Here is a 17,577-nt window from a genome sequence, read left to right on the forward strand (position 1 = left end):
CCCTTGCTAGGGCACTTTTTGAGGTCAGAGAAGGCGGCCTCTGGCCCGTTGTTGTCCATATGAGGGGGCGGTGGACAGCGATGACCAACAGGCAGCCACCATTCCCTGAAGCGATTAATTCTGGTGGTATATGTCAAGGATATGTGAGCGGCTGTATCCTGTGAGGCCCAGAAAAGACAGCATGTCTGCAACTTTGAGGGAAGCGGGTGATGCAGAAAGCCTTCTATGGCCTGGGAGACACCCCCAGGCCTGCTGAATGAATTTGCCTGCCCATAAAGAGGACTTGTCTCCTAGCAACTTGTACTTTGTCCCTATTGACCTTGTAGCCTTTTGAGGCTAGAATGTCAGCATTTCTATTGTTTGTTCCACACAGGGTAGGGATCTGTACAGCCAGCAGAAGTGTCGTCCACATACTGTATGAGGACCACAGTTTTGGGGATTGCAGCTGCAGAAGATGAATTTGAGGATCCTGTTGAACAGTCCAGTGAGTCCTCGTACCCCTGTTGCAATCTGGAATACGTGAATTGTTGACCTTGAAAGTGAATGCAAATCTCTACCTCCTTAGAGTCTTGGTGTAGGGCACAGAGAAGAAAGCATTGGCCAGGTCAACCCTGTGAAGTGGGTGAAGGAGGGGTTAAGTGATGTCAAAGAGACATGTGTTCTGGGACAGATGCCAGCTGGGACCAGTATTCATTAATGGGCTGAAGTCCTGCACACATGCGCCAGATCCTTTTCCTCCAGCTTGGGGACGGCAAAATGGGAGTGTTCCAGGGAGAACGAGTGGGATATATGACACCAGCTTCTAAGAGTCCCTGAATGGTTGTGGAGCTATGCCTTGGACCTGGTCAGTGGATCTCTACTGTGGTCTGTAAATGCTGTGTGGTGCTGCGGTCTGATTGTAACAGTCCAGGAGTGTTTCTAAGAGTCCAGTGTCATCGGCCGGTGTGACAGATGCGGGGAAGAGTAGTAGGGCGTAGCTGCGCTGGGATGGTCAGTGCAGGGAGTCCATGTTCTCGGGGAGTGGGGAGAACTTCAGGCAATGTTTTCTCTGTTGTGTGAGGCCCTTTAAAGCACCACATGTCTTCAAGCGTCAGTGTCAGCTTTTTAGAAGGCCATGTGTGGAGGTGGGGAGCCATTTAAATGTTAGTGCACCTTTTTATCATAGGGCCCAGGGATCTGGCCTGCGGCCAAATCCTACTGCGAGGTGACATGCGGGGAAGAGAGTCCCAGAGTGTGTACCAGTCTTCAGAGGATGCGTCAAGACCACAGAAGCAGCCCCCCTTCTTTACCACAATATATGCCTCCTGCATAGAGAGTGGGTGCTGTCCTTGCATGTTTGTCTCCCAGTCATCTTGATCATGGGTTGTCCAGGTCCGTCAGCTACTGTAGAGTACAGTGTACTTGTGGGAGTGGGGACATGTAGGGGTGCAGTCTGTATATGGCTGTTTCAGGATGTTGAATGCATGTTGAATGAGGGTGTGTCAGGGCCTGTGGAAGCAGGCGTAACCATATCATATTGGTGTAGTTCTGACACTGGGGTTGGTGTGAGGGAGAGAATGGTGACTTGGGGAATCAGGAGTGGATACTGGAGGAACAGGAGTGACATGAATGCCATCCTCATTCCCATATGCCAGATTCAATTACACATAAGATCTCTTCCTAATAATTTTACTGGGCATGCAGGGGAAAGCAAAAAAAAATGTGTTGTGGTTTGTGAGTTAATTCTGTTAACAATGGCTGTGTAAGTGCTGTAAGATAGGGGTCCCACTGACTCCCATACTGACTGAGTTTGAGCTGAAGGAGGGAAGTAGGTGGCTTTAGACAGGAGAACGTTGCTCTGTGTCTGCCAGCATTACATTTGGTTTACCTTGAATAGTGAGGTAATGAGGGGTTCTGTGGTCAGACCAAAATGAAAATCAGTGGGAGGAAACACTTCATTGTGGACCCTGTTGGTCATACCATTGCTGTTGTAGGCCTGATTAGCGGGGTCAGTGGCCATGGCTCCCGGGTGTGATTGGGGTGAGGGTTTCTCCCTGGCCCTCTAGGGGGCTGTGCTGGGGGCTCTTGGCATTCTCTTGCATAGTGGCCTTGCTGACCACAGTTTGTAGCAAAGGAAGTAGGGCTTTGAGGTCCTTCCTCCAGGCCTTGACCTAGTCTTTCCTCCTCCTCTCTGAAAACCTCGCCCTCTTCCTCTTGTGGGCCATTTTGCTGGCTCGTGTTCGCTGGCCATGGTGGTGTTGTGTGTGGTGGCCAGGAAGCTTGTGCTCTCTGTAAGAGTTGAGTGACTGCTTCCAACACTGGGGCTTCTGACTGTTGGGGGTTCTGTAGACTGTCATTTGTTTAGCTTTGCTGGGCTTGGGCTTGTTTTAATTCTTCCAGTTGTTTCTTTAACAATTGAGTTTGTAGTCTTTTTAATTCATCTTCTTGTTGCTCTGCTCCTTTTTGGTGTTTTGACAGGAAATGACGCACATTCTCGCCCCATGTGCTCGGTCATTGTTTGCGGGCCTCTATCTTTCACCTCCTACTACTCCTCCTAACTGTGTCTGAACTGCTGTGGTTATCCCCCTAGTACCCCATGGCGGAACAGCGCCACTGTGGCGGCGGACTGGTCCCACGGTTCCCTCATAGCACGCTGCCAAATCTTTTTTGCTCTATCTGCATAGGCATCAAAATTTTCATCACTTAGTCTTTTTAAATCATGCCATGCTGCATGATCCCCAACTGTGGGATACATGCGGTGCAGCTCAGCCCAAATGCCAGGGGTACTGCTGATGCAGGCACTGATGCGGGAACAGTGGGTCCAGCTCCCCCTCTGGTGAGGGCAGCACTAGCTTCATCTGCTCCCATTACTCTACCCAATACTGCTCTGAGATCTCCCAAACACAGCTGCACTCCTGCTGTAAGACTATTGAAAGCTGTGAGGAAATGCTCAGCCCCTCCTGTCAGGGAGGGGAGTTTTGCACACAGAGAATCTAAGTCACCAAAACTGTAAGGGGTGTACATCAACAGTCCTCCTCCTCCTCCTACTGGGCGGAGTGGGCATTGTAGCCCCGCCTCTGGTGTGTGGCGCGTCTGCTCTCCCTCACTGAGCTCATTTACTGTTAGACGCAGCTGCTCTTGCTGCTTTTTTATCTCTCTGAACTCTTTGTTAAGTTTTCCCTTATTCTAGTTGATCTTCGCAGCATAACTTCGTCAGGGTCCTCGTTGGTAATTTACCTTTAAATGTGCCTGCTACAAAAACGTCTTGAGGACTTTGTGATCTAGATCTGGGCCTGCGTTTATGTCGTTTTTAGTCCTTTCCCTAGAGCTGGAGCTTCTGTCTGTTTGCTCACTTTCCCTGCTGCTGTCTGACTGTTCGCTATCTTCCTTACTTCCTGAGTCTTGTGGGGTACTATGGTGAGGTGGACTGGGTCCTTTTACTGACATGTGAAAATGCTCTGGATTTTGTTGGCAAAAAGACGCTGAATATGGGTACTAGCTTTGCTTGGGCCGGCTGGGACTGTAGCCGCTGGTTGGTGGAGCCGCTGCTGCTCCCCCTGACGCTGACTGTACCATTAAATTTAGATAACATTCTAAATCCTGTACGCGGCCCTCTAATGCGGTATCAATGGGTCCTGTGGTACGTCTATTTGTAATGCATTTGGCTGTAAATGGGCAGTTACCACTGGGGCTTGGACTGTGGGTTTGATGCCGTTGGACCTGTATACGGCGGCGGTGGAGCGGAATTCTTAGGTTTCTTATGTGGGATAAAAAGGGTTTGTTGGCGGGGGCGCCCCAGCGGCAGCGGGGTTTTCTCTGCGCTAACGGTTTTATTCTGTTCAGCTTCTGTCTCAGTTTTTGGTGAACTTTTGTCATCTTGTTTTGTCAATCCCAATTGTTTCTGTATTGCATTTGTCATTTTCAACCCCACCCCCATATTTCTCTTTCTGCGCTTCATACTCCTTCTGCTTTGGTTTAGTCAATTTAAACCATTTTCTTTTCTTTCCTCCTCTGCCTGCCTTTCCACATACTCCAACTTACTTTTTTCATACTTCACTATTTCATTCACTTCTCCGGGGACGGCGCCCCTTCTCCCTCAATCCATCCTCCTCTCTCCCATTCTTTCACAATCTCTTTTGCTACTTTCTCCTCTCCTTTACTGCCATACTTTTTCACTGCCCCTACTAACACTTTACCATAAGGGTCGTCATTTTACAACAAATAAGCAGTGAGAAAAAATCCAACAAGCCAAACCACAACAAAAATCACACATGCAACAACGAACAACTTTTTCATTAGACTCCATCTAGAGCCTTTTTATGTACATCTCTATAATCTTTACAACTTAAAAAGTGACCTCTCACTCCTTCGCACAATACACTCGCGGTGGACTCGTATATTACAATGACAATCTGTTAACTGCAACTCTTTTTCAGGATGTTCACACAGAACCAAGGGTGGCAATTCACAATCACTCATCTGAACTATCTGTCCTTAGCAGTCTCCTACCTCGTCAACCATCTGGACGTATTTCCTCTGACTATTTGTCCCTTTTCCCTCCCCTACCGCCACCCGTATTATTCAACAATTCTCTTACAACTCTCTAGTTGTTTTTCTCTGTTTAATCACATCACATGCCCCAACATTTCATCTGTTTATATCCCTTTAATTACAGCACATTCAATCAATACATTTCGCTTAAAACAACACTTACGACAGTTGAAATGTGATCACATCAATTTAGTTTTCAGCCATAACAGAATTTTGATTTTAAACAGGCTTCTGCTTACCTTTTTTTGTTGAGAGCTCTCAGTGATCACACCAACGAATCGCAGTATCGCCGCTCAGTCCCCTTCACGGGCTGCGGGATGTCAGTCCGGTGGCTGAGCTGAACCGGACCGTGGACACAATGCCAAGGTCCAGTTGGATTCCCCTGTCCAATTACGTTATCACGTCGGGGGTCACCAAATTTGTTGGGGAAATCCTTCTATAAACTGACAACTGACTCCATGATGTATTAACACAGCGTTTATTCTTGTGGTCAACAGATGAAATGCGTTTCCGAGCAGTTACACGTGCACGGACCTGATGGAGACTTGTCTAGTACAGAGGTCCCCCAAAAGGCACTTAAACAATATTGTGCTCAGGGTTATATTGGTTCCCCTTGTGGGGCCTGATTGGTCAGCTATACTGTTGCTGGGTTACACTCTCTGCTCTGCCTCTTCCCTCTTTCTTCTTATTATTTTCAGTTATCATTTACCTCACCAGACAGCTATGTTCACTCCCTCCTTAGTTTGTATGTCCTGTTCTCTGAGTTATCAGACCGTCCTGAACTTCAGTGTCCTTGGCCTCACCATCTCCTCCTCCCGTGCTCACTGTAGCATATCTGACTAAGATAGCCCTGTCTGTTCTCTCCCTCCTAGCTGTAACCCAGCTGCAAAGCATAATGTATAATATGTCACACATACACACACTCTTATTTAGTCTTTGGTTAATTCAGTATATACTTTAAGCCAGCTTTTACGTGGCCGTTCCTGAGTGCCCTGTTCATCACCACCTCAGTCATTGTATTATTTTCCCACACTAGCGTGTGCAGTAACACACATCAAGTACAATCCAGGACCTGCCTGGTGTGCAGCTTCATACAGAGACGGGTACTATCAAGAGGGGGATGTTGTCCTGACCAAGTATCGCTGTGCCAGAGTGTCCACTCTCTGGAATTCTTTCATTGCCACCTGAACAGGTTCATTCTATCTAAGTAGTATGTGTTTCCTGATTGTACTTTTGTTTTTGAATGGTAATGGACATATTTTAAAGAATAATTTCAGAACTGTGCTGGAATTTGCAATAAAAAACCTGACCTTTCCCATTTTGACAAACTGTTTTGATCACTTGAGGTATTTCAATGAAGTCTTTGGTCTTGGACAGTTACCTTGCAATCTAAAACTGTATATCCTATTGTCTCTGGAACAATAGTTGGCAGTTGGAGGAGTATGGCTCTTTACAGTGAATATGCAAAGAAGATGTTCACAAGTTCAGTCCAGGTAAATGCTCAGCCCATATTCACATAGACCTAAACCTACTCACTTATTGCTGGTTACAATATTTTAATAATCAACAATGCCAGAGAAAAATGACAAAGAGTGATAACAGTTAACAAGCATTACGTTAGTTAAGGTCCCTGTGTGTGTTACGATGTGACGTACAGTCATGTGCAGGTAGTGTGGCCGAGCGGTCTAAGGCGCTAGATTAAGGGTCCAGTCTCTCTGGAGGTGTGGGTTCAAATCCCACCTCTGCCATTTGCAATTGTTGCATTGCTGGAAGGTAACCATGTGATGACTTGGCGTTCGGATGAGGTTTTCCCTTGTGACATAGCTTAGTGAAGTACCTAAAGACCCCTTTCTGACTCTGGATTTTACATCTGTACTTGCAATGCCCTGTTTTTAATGACCACCCAATCGTAAGAGTTCAATGTGAAATACTCATTCAGTGCCAAATTGTCGGTAACTGTGACGGGGCGCATGTCAGCCGTCACGGTAGAAATAGGCTACCTATACCATCAAAAGACTGAGACTGCAGGTATATGTTATATGCCCGTATATGGTTAACGTGTTCATATGTTTCATACATTTTTTACAATGTTTAAAATCTTCAGTTAACCTAGCCAGTCTCCATTTCCCCACAGTAATCTCTTAGCTTTCTTTTGCGCACATTTAAACATCTAAACTACGGTGATTTACCTGCTTCTTTGAACCTGTGGCCTTGTCCAGCAGAGCAGAGTGGCGCAGCGGACGCGTGCTGGGCCCATAACACAGAGGTCGATGGATCAAAACCATCCTCTGCTAATTGCTATGCTTTGTCTCCATAGAAAGTCAACTCCCAGGCTGTTGAAAATTAACAATGCATCTGTTTGTGAAGTGAAATGTTTCCTCCTGCTGAAGGGTACAGTCTTTATGTTATGTTTATTTCATCCATTAAAATGGAAATTAGAGTGCTCATACCCGCTGTAACACCCATTAAAACTGGAGCATTAATACTGTCTAAACACAGTACAATAAAACTGTAAAATGTTATGTTTAAAGTGGTTGTTGTGCTGTCTATGATAGCCTGAGGTATAAAAGGTAGAGCATACCGCTTAGTTTGTGTCACAGGAGGTCTTAGTCTAACACTACGCTCCATAACCCTTCAAGTCAGATTACCACAGGAGGCCTTGGTCTACTACTATGTTCCATAACCCTATCAGTCAGATTAACAAAAGAGGTCTTAGGCTGAATCTCATTTCTCTATCTTACCCCTACCCCTTTCCCAAGTCTTGCGCATTCACGTGAGTCCCAATAATTTTTTTGATCGAGGGGTAAGGGGTGTATGGCCCTAGGAACCATAGACAATGAATGAAAAAAATCAAGGGAGAATGCCATTTTACTTGAAACTGAGGGGTAGCAATGTACATTGTGCAACAGGCAACAATGGCTACTGCATCGACCAGAGAGATGCATTTCTGGTATTTTCGGCTTAAATAATTGATTTAAAAATTACGACAGTCTTGTTTTGTGGTCTATACAGCCCTGTCCATATATGCTTGCAACCATGTTCCTAACTGAAAATTTCTAAAAATCGCTTGCTTGCTATGCTAACGCTAATCTCTAACCGCTAACGTTAACGTTGATTTTTACAACAGTCCCGCATTTCTCTGCCTTAAATGGACTGTATACATTGCATAGACTATGTATATTAATAATAACAGTCTATGATACATCGCTACGTGCTTTACATAAACTGCCCTGAATCAAACAGGAGGACACAACAGCTGATCCACTTTCAGGATGAAAACAAGCAGATGTTTCTTAAATAATGTGTTCATGTTGTACCCATTTATCATTGCATTGGTACTCTATTATTGTAATCATTTCTAATTAATTCCTGTTAATGCACTTGTGTATTGTTGTTGGTTTTGATACGGGACACTGATGATATGGGGGGGGGGGTACTGCCCAACAGGCATCAGACTGGTCAGGAATATCCGAATAGCTGTAGTTAATTTGTTTGTTTTTGGTCTTGTGTCTTCTTTTTAGTTTTACACATTTGTGGAGAGTTAGCCAGAGTGGCTAAGATGGTGGTGGGTAGGCAGACTCAAACATTGCACATTTTCAAAGGTGATTAGTTTATTTCCATGGTCTGCAGTACACAGATAATTAACCCATCAAACTTAAAGACAGTGGCACATTAAACTAATAGCAGCAATAACAGACACATTTTCCTGGCAACACAGCCTCGCCTCCATCTCTCCTCCCAGGAGCACAAATCCCACCATTTATATAGGGTTGTCAATTCCCCCCCCCCCCCCCCCCCCCCCCCACTGCTTCAGTCCATCCCATCCTAAAGCAGGTTGATCTACTCCATAACCTTACTATCTAGCCATCTCTTAACCTATGGAACTTGGTCACCAGTTCCCTCCTATCCTGCTGACTACAAAACAGGTCAGGATTTTTCATACCTTTTTATATACACAACCAAAAACAACCAAAATAAACATTCCTATACAAAAGAAAACCCTCTACTTGGTTTGGCCCGGTGATGTCATCCATGACAACCCTATTCCTATGAAACATAAAATACTTAGGCCGGCCCCTATTTCTACTTAATGCTGATCATCCACATCTCATCACCCCCATAGAGCCAGTGAATCTCAGTCCACCAGGTGGTTCAGGCATCTGGTAAGGATGCCGCCTGGGGGCCTCCCTCGGGAGGTGGTCCAGGCATGTCCAGCTCGGAGGAGGCCACAGGGAATAGCCAGGACTAGGTGGAGGAATTACATCTCCAACCTGGCCTGGGAACGCCTCGGGATCCCCCAGTCGCTCGGAAAAGGGAAGTTTGGGGTCCCTTGCTGGAGCTGCTTGACAAAGATGGATGAATGGTTGGAACCCTGTTCACTAGCTCATTGTAATCTTGCATGACAGACCAACCTGTAGGAGGTGCTGTGGCTTAGTGGTTAAAGCACCTGTCTTGTAAACAGGAGATCCTGGGTCCAAATCCCAGCAGTGCCTCATTGTCAGTTCATATTTATGTTATCAGCACTACAAAGAGTGCATATATTTGTTATTTATTTTTGCTATAGTGCTTAACAAGCATTATTTAATTTTGCCCAGTTGTGGCCTGTTGAGGGGCAATACATATCTGAAGGGAAATGGATTGGACCTATTTTTAATGCTTTCAAAACCTTGTTCTGTTGGGGCTGAATGTGGCCCCTGTGTACACCATGACCCTGTGACATCACTGTCGGGTGGGGTTTCAGGTGCATGTGATGCTGACTGAAGTCAGAGGTGAAATAAACATGAACTTTACCAGCCAAGGCACTTTGGGCGCTGACTGCCTGATTTTAACGTCTTCGATGCTGCTGGAATCAAAATTAATATATTGATGCTTTGATATTAGTTGACTATATCGGGATATGCAACTGAAGGAAGATTCACCGGGTTGTCATGGATCTAAGAGGGAGCCAACTCGTAAGGATCTGCACCACCAATAAACTGTAATTTCTCAAAATATCATCCTCCCCTAAATGTGACTGAATTCTTATTTATTCTGTAGTTAGAAATCGCTGTGAGCAGGGTTTGAACCTGCGCAGGGAGACCCATTGGATTTCAAGTCCAACACCTTAACCACTCAGCCATCACAGCTGTAAAAGGTGTTCAGTTTTACAGCGGAGAACCCCTGATGCCTGACAGACTCCATTCAGACCAATCAGACAAAGATAGAGCCTATCTCACAAGTACCTTGGGCAGTTCTGAATGACTGATGGGGATTCCCAAGCACTTAAGTCCCAAAGGATCATTCAAATCTTGAGGGTATTTCAGGTGTAATGTGGGTAGTTAATCCACCCACTTTAGATGATCTGATTCATTTCCGAACCAGTCCAGATTAATAATTAACAAGTTATTGAATCACATGTCAATGAGAAACATACATGTGTACAGACAAGGCTAGCAGCAACAGCGCCGCGTCAGAAAATATTTTGGTGTGCAAAGACCAAGAAAATGCCATGCAACAGAAATGCCATGCTCACACCACACAGGCAGTGTGCAGGAGGCCTTACCCCTGACTTCCTCTAACTGCGGATCCACTCCGCTTCGTGTCTACTCCGTGATCCGCAGTCCGTCAACACCCACCAGGTCCGGATTTGTTGCAGGCCATGACGGACCACTGAAGTCACAAGGACCCACTGGATTTCGTGAATTCATGTATGATCACGCGATATAACAGGATGTAGTTTCTATAAACAGAACCACAAAACCTGATGAACGAACTAGCTCAAACTTGCATTGCTCTGAATTTCATGTGTTTTCATGTAGAATCTTGAGCCTGTGTTGATGTAATGTTTCTGTGTAAATTTAACATGTCTTTTTCATTTGCTACCAGGGCTTAATGAGTGGCATGGGGATTGGGTAGACATGATGATGGGATGCAAACAGAGGTAATGACTGCAACAACAAGGTGCTGCAGGGATTTGAACCCTGGATCTCCTGTTTACTAGACAGGCACTTTAACCAGCTAAGCCACAACACCCTCTTGAGTACTACTCACAAACAAAACAACAAACTTACTCTCATTCAGAAGCCATAGAAGAGCGGTGCAAATATTTCATCAGAGTGATGGCTTGTGATAAGAAATTGGTCCTGACTCTGTTGGTTTTGGCGTAAAGTGCTCTGTAGCGCCTACCAGAGGGGAGAAGCTGGAACAGGTTGTGTCCGGGGTGAGTTGGGTGAGAGGGTGCGAGGCCATCCGTCATCACCTGCACACTTGATGAGTGTCATCGGTGGAAGTCTAAACCAGTGATTCCCAAAATGGCTGACCTAACAGCGTACAGCCCACCTGAACTTTTTAAAGCCAGCATTCCACTCCACTAGTATAGACTGTTTTCAGCCACATATAATGTTATTAGACAACATTGCATGTCACTTTGTTGTACCTGTTAAGAATCACAAATCATATGCATACACTTCATTAAGCGAGAACCAGGCACTGCTGGGATTTGGACCCAGGATCTCCTGTTCACAAGACAGGCGCTTTAACCACTAAGCTACAGCGCCTTCTACAGATCAGCCTGTCTTGCAAGAATACAATGAGCTAATGAACAGTGCTAATAAAATAAAAAGAAGACCATGGAATATAAGTGTAACTGCTTAACTGTGTAACTAATTAAACAGGATGCACCATCTTCGTCCCCATCCCTTTCTGGCAGCCATATTTGATAAGAATGGCCAAGCAACCAAAGGAGCGAATGTGAAGTAGGTAAGGGAATGTACTGTTGAAAGTCGGTGTGCAAATGTGTGCTGATGACTGTGTAACCCTTGCAAGCAACTTATCTTACCACCCCCCCCTAAGCTACACCACCACAACAAACAGCAAAAAAACAAAACAAAAATCAATATCCCCAATATCGAACCTACACCTCCAGTGGAGACTGCGACCTGAACGCAGCACCTTGGACCGCTCAGCCATCCTGACTGAATATTCCAACGTGTAGTAGGATCTCTCACAGAAATAATAATATGGTAAGTCAACTATGTCATGATATAGTAGGTTCTCAGTCATCCAGGTCATAGTTATCAAAGGAAAGTTTCGCTATTGTCAGCCCAAATATATGGGTGTTTATGGGGACATGGAAGAAAGTCACCAGTGTGGAAATGTGCTTGACAATGGCAATACATTGCGCGGGATGTGAAGGCATCTCACCGACTCTGTACCCCAATGTGCAATGCAGGCTAAATCCTGTGGTGGGAACAGAGGTGGGTAGAGTAGCCAAAAATGTTATTCAAGTAAAAGTACTGTTACTTTAGAATAATATGACTCAAGTAAAAGTAAAAGTAGTCATCCAAATAATTACTTGAGTAAGAGTAAAAAAGTGCTTGATGAAAAAACTACTCAAGTAGTGAGTAACTGATGAGTAACGTCTGATTTATTTCTTAACACAAGCATCAATCAGACAGACAAAAATACAAAATAATCATATTTAGGGAAATTATAGTTCATCCAATCAATAGAATAAATTAAAATGTATTTATTAATAACAAAATAGCTTAAGTGAAGAGACTTGTCACATCAAATTTGGATGGATACTGCATGTGCAAAACATACTGTATGTAACTTAAAAGACAAACATCCTTCCTCCTGGTCTGCGTTGCCTTGGCAACGGTTGATTCTGACATCTTTGATTTGGTAAGACCGTAAACCTAACCTCTCCCGGCGCTGAGATCGAGTATGGTCACGTGACTGCACAACAACGTTTGATTGGTGAAACACAGTCACGTGGTAGAGTCTTCAGCGGAAGACTCTCTCTCTCTTTCAAAATAAAACATTAAAATGAGACGTACGCTGGGGTAAAAACAATGACGCGTAGAATACCAAAGAGGTAAAAAGAAAAGTAACAAGCTCATTGTAGCCTGATGTAGCGGAGTAAGAGTATAGTTTCTTCTTCACTAATCTACTGAAGAAAAGTAAAAGTATAGTGATTTAAAACTGCTACTAGATGTACAATCTTTTCAAAAACTTACTCAAGTAAATGTAACGGAGTAAATGTAACTCCTTACTACTCACCTCTGGGTGGGAATCAATATCCACCAATGTTTCTGTCCAAAATGTCCACCTGTGTCCAGACATGTGCCTACTAGATGGGAAATAGACTGACATTTGGGTCAACATTGTGGAAATATCTTCAATATGTTCAACTAAGTCTAAATTTGGAGCTCTTTTAAGTTAACGTGAAGTACAGGTCACAGCTCAACATGCCACCACCAACATACTGTTTTCAGTCAAACAGCCAAGAATATTTTACCCGTTAGCCTAGATGTGGACAGTGTAGAGGTTGATTTTTTTATTCCCACCAGTACTCTGGCTTAAAACCAGGCTCCACCGAGACTTGAACTCGGATCACTGGATTCAAAGTCCAGAATGCTTACCATTACACCATGGAACCACTGTTCTGAAAGGCAACAGTGGTTTGCCAGGCAGCTTCTTCCATAATATTAACACTTATGCTATTGAAGACACAACAATTACTGGCTAACTTAAGTCATTTAGTAAGCTAAGCGTTCACATAGGATGTGGAACAAGGCAAGTCAAGAATAGGTTTTAAAGCTCTTGCCATAAACAATGAATATAGCAGTAGATAGGTCTACTGTGTACACATGGTAACTTTACATGGGTTGATAATGCAGATGCTCACAAAAGGTACGGCTGTACTTGCAATTCAGTATCTTGCCCAAATTAATGTCCACTATAATGTAGAGAATAGCTGAGTTCAAGCTTCCCAATACCATGTCTCTGAAACTAGTTCTAGAAGGAAACAATTCATGTAAGAAGTGGGATTTGAATCCAAGCCCCCAGTGGAGACTGCAACCTGAACCCAGCGCCTTGGAATGCTCAGCCATCCTATCTTTGTCTTGTTTATCCTTATCTTCTTTAATAGTTTTTTTAATAAATTAAAACATAAAAAATATGACTAACATGGGATTTTTTTTTTTTTTTTTTTTTTTAGTACTTTAGTACTAGTACTTTTACTTTAAATACTTTAATTACATTTAGCTGTATATACTTGTCTACTTGTACTCAAGTAAGATTTTTAATAAAGCATTATTACTTGTACAATGAGTATTTTTATATTGTTTTACTGGTACTTTTACATAGTAAACCTTCTGTGTACTTTTTAAACCACTGCACACATTGCAATACAATACATAATGATAATGCAGGAATTAACATGAAATCTAAATGTCTTTACATTTGACTGTGATTAATTACACTCTTTAGTGGACTCTTATCTTATCAACTAAGCTCAAGATCTCAATGATACTGGAGTGCTTCCACTACGGTAACATTCCAGCAGGTGGATATTTTACTGTTTACCACTGTTTGGCTGGCCGACTGACGTACTGAGTAGGAGTGCCAATCAGGAGAGGTTTTATGACACGGACTACAGATCGAAGTCCACTTGTGGGCCTCAAACAACCATCAGTCCACCTGGGCTGTTAAGCCTGCCAGACGGCCTTTCTGTGGCTCTCCTGGGGTGTCTGTCTGGTGTCTTGATCTCTGCAACAATGAAGATCAGGCTGGACTGACTCTGAAGCTCATGTCCTATAGCCAGAATGGACCTAACTGATTATCACCCACAGCAGCCACAGCAACTTGTCCACCACCCTGGCAACAACCCAGAGGATCTGTTAATTTTGGAAGGATCATCAACATGTGAGTATAAGATTGTTGAGGTTGAGATTGATAGTGCCCTCCTAGGCAGGCCTCGGAAAAACATAAACATGTTTAAACATCTTACTTTCTAAATCTTTTTTTTTTTTTTTTTAAAGGTAAAAAAGAAAAAACAAAACAGGACACATGGGATTATTTTTAATGTTATATTAATAAATAATGTTACAATTATATGGCTAAGTAAGCAATAAAACCTTTAAATGAGCCCTTCCTGTTTGTTTTTGTTATGTATCGGCAAGAAGTATTACGCTTTTGGGTCGTCTGTCCATCTCTACATCAGAATCAGAAATACTTGATTGATCCGTGAAGGGAAACTCTGGAAGAGACTGCTTCTTTGAGCCAGTAACCTAAGGATTCTGGATTTGTGCCTCTAAAGTCCGCCGCACTAACAACTGAGCTATTGAAGGTCAACAATGTTTATGAACTCACTTCCCATTCTTGTTAATGTGATAACACAGGACCCCCTGGAGGGAATTTCGGAATCATCAGGGGCTGTAGCTCAGTGATAGAGCACACTTCACAGTCTCAATGCCCAGATGTATTACAAGATTTGAAGTGAACATTATATAGCACAGCGATGGTGGTATAGTGGTGAGCGTAGCTGCCTTCTAAGCAGTCGACCTGGGTTTGATTCCCAGCCATAGCAGTAGCTTTCTTTGATTGATGTTACTTGCTTTATTTAACAAGAAGTCAGCAGAAAGGTTACTTGCCCAACCTGGTTGGATAAAACATGAGTTCTCTTTGGGCTGCATGATTATGGCCAAAGTGATAATCACGATTATTTTGATCAATATGGAGATCACGATTAATTATCACAATTATTTGTTGATTTTCTACTCCAAAGTGCTGGAAAGGAAGGTTTCACCAATTTTTGAACCGCAGGTTATCAAGGAACAATCTCAGCAAGGTGATTGATGGATGATTACAGTTACTTCACCAAGTTCAGCCCAAATGACACAGCTGCAAGACATCACCTTGTTTGGCTTCCAGCTATGTAATAGATGCAGATGCCAGTGGTGGGATTTGAACCCACGCCTCAAGAGAAACTGGAGCTTTAATTCAGCGCCTTAGACCGCTCGGCCACACTACCTGCAAGCAAATGGCAGCTTTGATGGCGGCAAAGGTGAGCCACTGATTTGCAAAGTCTATAGCTTTGAAACTGCTCCATCACCGCCATGTTTTGAAACCATATGCAACATAAATATTACATATTTCACCTAGGTTTCTTCTTTTCTTCAGTGATCTCAGAAAAAAGTAAAAAGTCTGAACATACTAAGGGGATTTAGCTCAGTGGTAGAGCGCATGCTTTGCATGTATGAGGGCCTGGGTTCAATCCCTGGCCTCAAAGGATTGGCTGAAGGTTCCTTTCCACCACCTTGGAGTAGACCAGGGAGGCTGAGCAGAGTGATACACCAGTTGCAAGGTCTACAAAATGTTAAACTTTGCCACCCGTAAGCTGTTGGAACCTTTGTTGCCACCTTCCCTCAAAATGTGAATCACAGAATTTCCATCCCCTGAGCCCAAACAGCAGAGTGGCGCAGCGGAAGCAAGCTGGGCCCATAACCCTGAGGTTGATGGATCGAAACCATCCTCTGCTAAATCTCATCATTTGTTGGCTGGGAATCCAACACCGGTCATTTGCTTGGAAGGTAGCTATGCTCACCACTATACCACCATCACTGGGCAATACAATGTTCACTGCAAATCTTGCAACACATCTGGGGCCTGTTGCACGAAAGTAGAATAAAGATATCCAGGATAAGTGAAAAAGCGCAGCTAGACTTAGTGTGACCTGCTCATCGCGGCTTAATTGGTTGCACGTTTGCCGAGCCAGGATGAACAGGTGGAGCTATGTCAAGCCATGGGGTAGATAGCCAGGATAAGTGCAAGTTCACGGCTTTCTCAAATAGACCACGTTATCGATCACAGATTTACTGATGCAGAGATGAGAAGACGCATGCGCCAACTGTGTCACCCAATGAGCAGCATCTTCTAATGGACAGTAACGAGGAGGGAAGAATATGTAAAAAGGGAAATACGGCTCTTATCAAACAGAGAAAAAAAGCCCAACATAGCGGACCCCACTGAATGTGTGGGGGTTTAAAAATATCTACTTTGCCTCAAAAGTGAGCAGAGGGAACTAATGTTCCTCGGGAAATGGACCCTACGGACTTTAGGCTTAATTTCAAACCCTTATTCACAACGTGAGAACATGTTTTACAACCATGCACAAATCTCTATAAGCTATATCTAATTATTTATACAATTAATGTTCATACAGAACAACCAGAAAGGGACAACAACTAGAAAAAAAAGTAAATGACTTCAATACACGCTGTGAACATATATGTAAAACAATATTCATGTTTTTTTATTCTTATGACAAGTGACCGCACCAAAATAAAAAGATTAAGAAGCATCGTGGTGTTCCCAGTGAGATGAATGTAAACTACACTACATACGTACTGTATATAGGCCACATTATTAGTCCGGTGATGTGAGACTTATTGAGAAGGTTATGAAACTAATGTAAGCTGTAACAAAAAACAATAGGCCCACTTATTAAGGAGTAACACAAACTACCCTTCATTAGAGAAGGACAAGCAACAAGAAAATGAAATCATGAATGTATTGGTCTCTGACCAGTCTGCCATTAATATTATCTGGGAACATCGCTACATTAATATCGTCACACTTAATCTCCGGAGCGCGTCCTGTAGAAACCTGAAGCTGAGACCACGGACGCTGCGCTGCTCATCTCTACTTTTACAGAGAGAGTGGACACTGATGCGACTCGCAAGTCTGCTGGCAGGCAATACCAGGCACCGGGCAGCAGCCACTGGGCAGCGGCGGCCACCGGCCACCGGGCAGCGGCCACACGCCAGGCAGCCTCGACACACTACCGTCCCACCGGGAAAAGTCCCACTCCACATCAGGATGCCAGTGCAACCATTTCTAACATCTAAACAAATGTAGTAGGGTTTAAATCAAACTCGCGAAACCAAAAGTGACAAGTAGGCTAATGCATGTTAATAAAAATAAAGCAGAACACATGCAGAAGACAACGCAATAACTGTTAAACACGTTTATTTGGGATCAGACGGCAGCTGATTTGACACATGAGACTCCAGGATTAATCTTAGCCTGGCTGTTAGCCTGCTCTGGACCAGGCTAGCCACAAAAAATAAATCTCCATGGTTACTTGGCTGGGCTTAATTCAATCGGGTTTCGTGCAACCGAGTCCAAGCTAAATTCATCCAGGATAACTTGAATATCCCGGCTTAATCCCTTATCCTAGTTTCGTGCAACAGGCCCCTGCAGTCAGGAGAAAGATGCTTT

The 17,577-nt window shown here is 43.8% G+C and overlaps 1 protein-coding gene, 5 non-coding genes and 1 pseudogene across 6 annotated transcripts in view; 1 reads left to right on the plus strand and 6 right to left on the minus strand.

Annotated features, from left to right (window-relative positions):
- Window positions 1-17,577, minus strand: part of LOC116672880 (NACHT, LRR and PYD domains-containing protein 12) — a 769,761-nt gene that overhangs the window by 272,956 nt on the left and 479,228 nt on the right. The window lies entirely within an intron of this gene.
- LOC116672882 (zinc finger protein 271-like) overlaps window positions 1-17,577 on the minus strand; it is a 643,109-nt pseudogene that overhangs the window by 182,683 nt on the left and 442,849 nt on the right.
- Window positions 8,951-9,023, plus strand: trnat-ugu (transfer RNA threonine (anticodon UGU)). Its single transcript has one exon. It is a non-coding gene; the product is annotated as a tRNA-Thr (tRNA).
- Window positions 9,576-9,656, minus strand: trnas-uga (transfer RNA serine (anticodon UGA)). The gene has a single exon. It is a non-coding gene; the product is annotated as a tRNA-Ser (tRNA).
- trnat-agu (transfer RNA threonine (anticodon AGU)) lies at window positions 10,469-10,542 on the minus strand. Its single transcript has one exon. It is a non-coding gene; the product is annotated as a tRNA-Thr (tRNA).
- trnat-ugu (transfer RNA threonine (anticodon UGU)) lies at window positions 10,994-11,066 on the minus strand. Its single transcript has one exon. It is a non-coding gene; the product is annotated as a tRNA-Thr (tRNA).
- Window positions 12,881-12,952, minus strand: trnaq-uug (transfer RNA glutamine (anticodon UUG)). The gene has a single exon. It is a non-coding gene; the product is annotated as a tRNA-Gln (tRNA).

This window comes from Etheostoma spectabile, chromosome 23 (assembly GCF_008692095.1).
Source record: "Etheostoma spectabile isolate EspeVRDwgs_2016 chromosome 23, UIUC_Espe_1.0, whole genome shotgun sequence".
NCBI classification, from domain to species: Eukaryota; Metazoa; Chordata; class Actinopteri; order Perciformes; family Percidae; genus Etheostoma; species Etheostoma spectabile.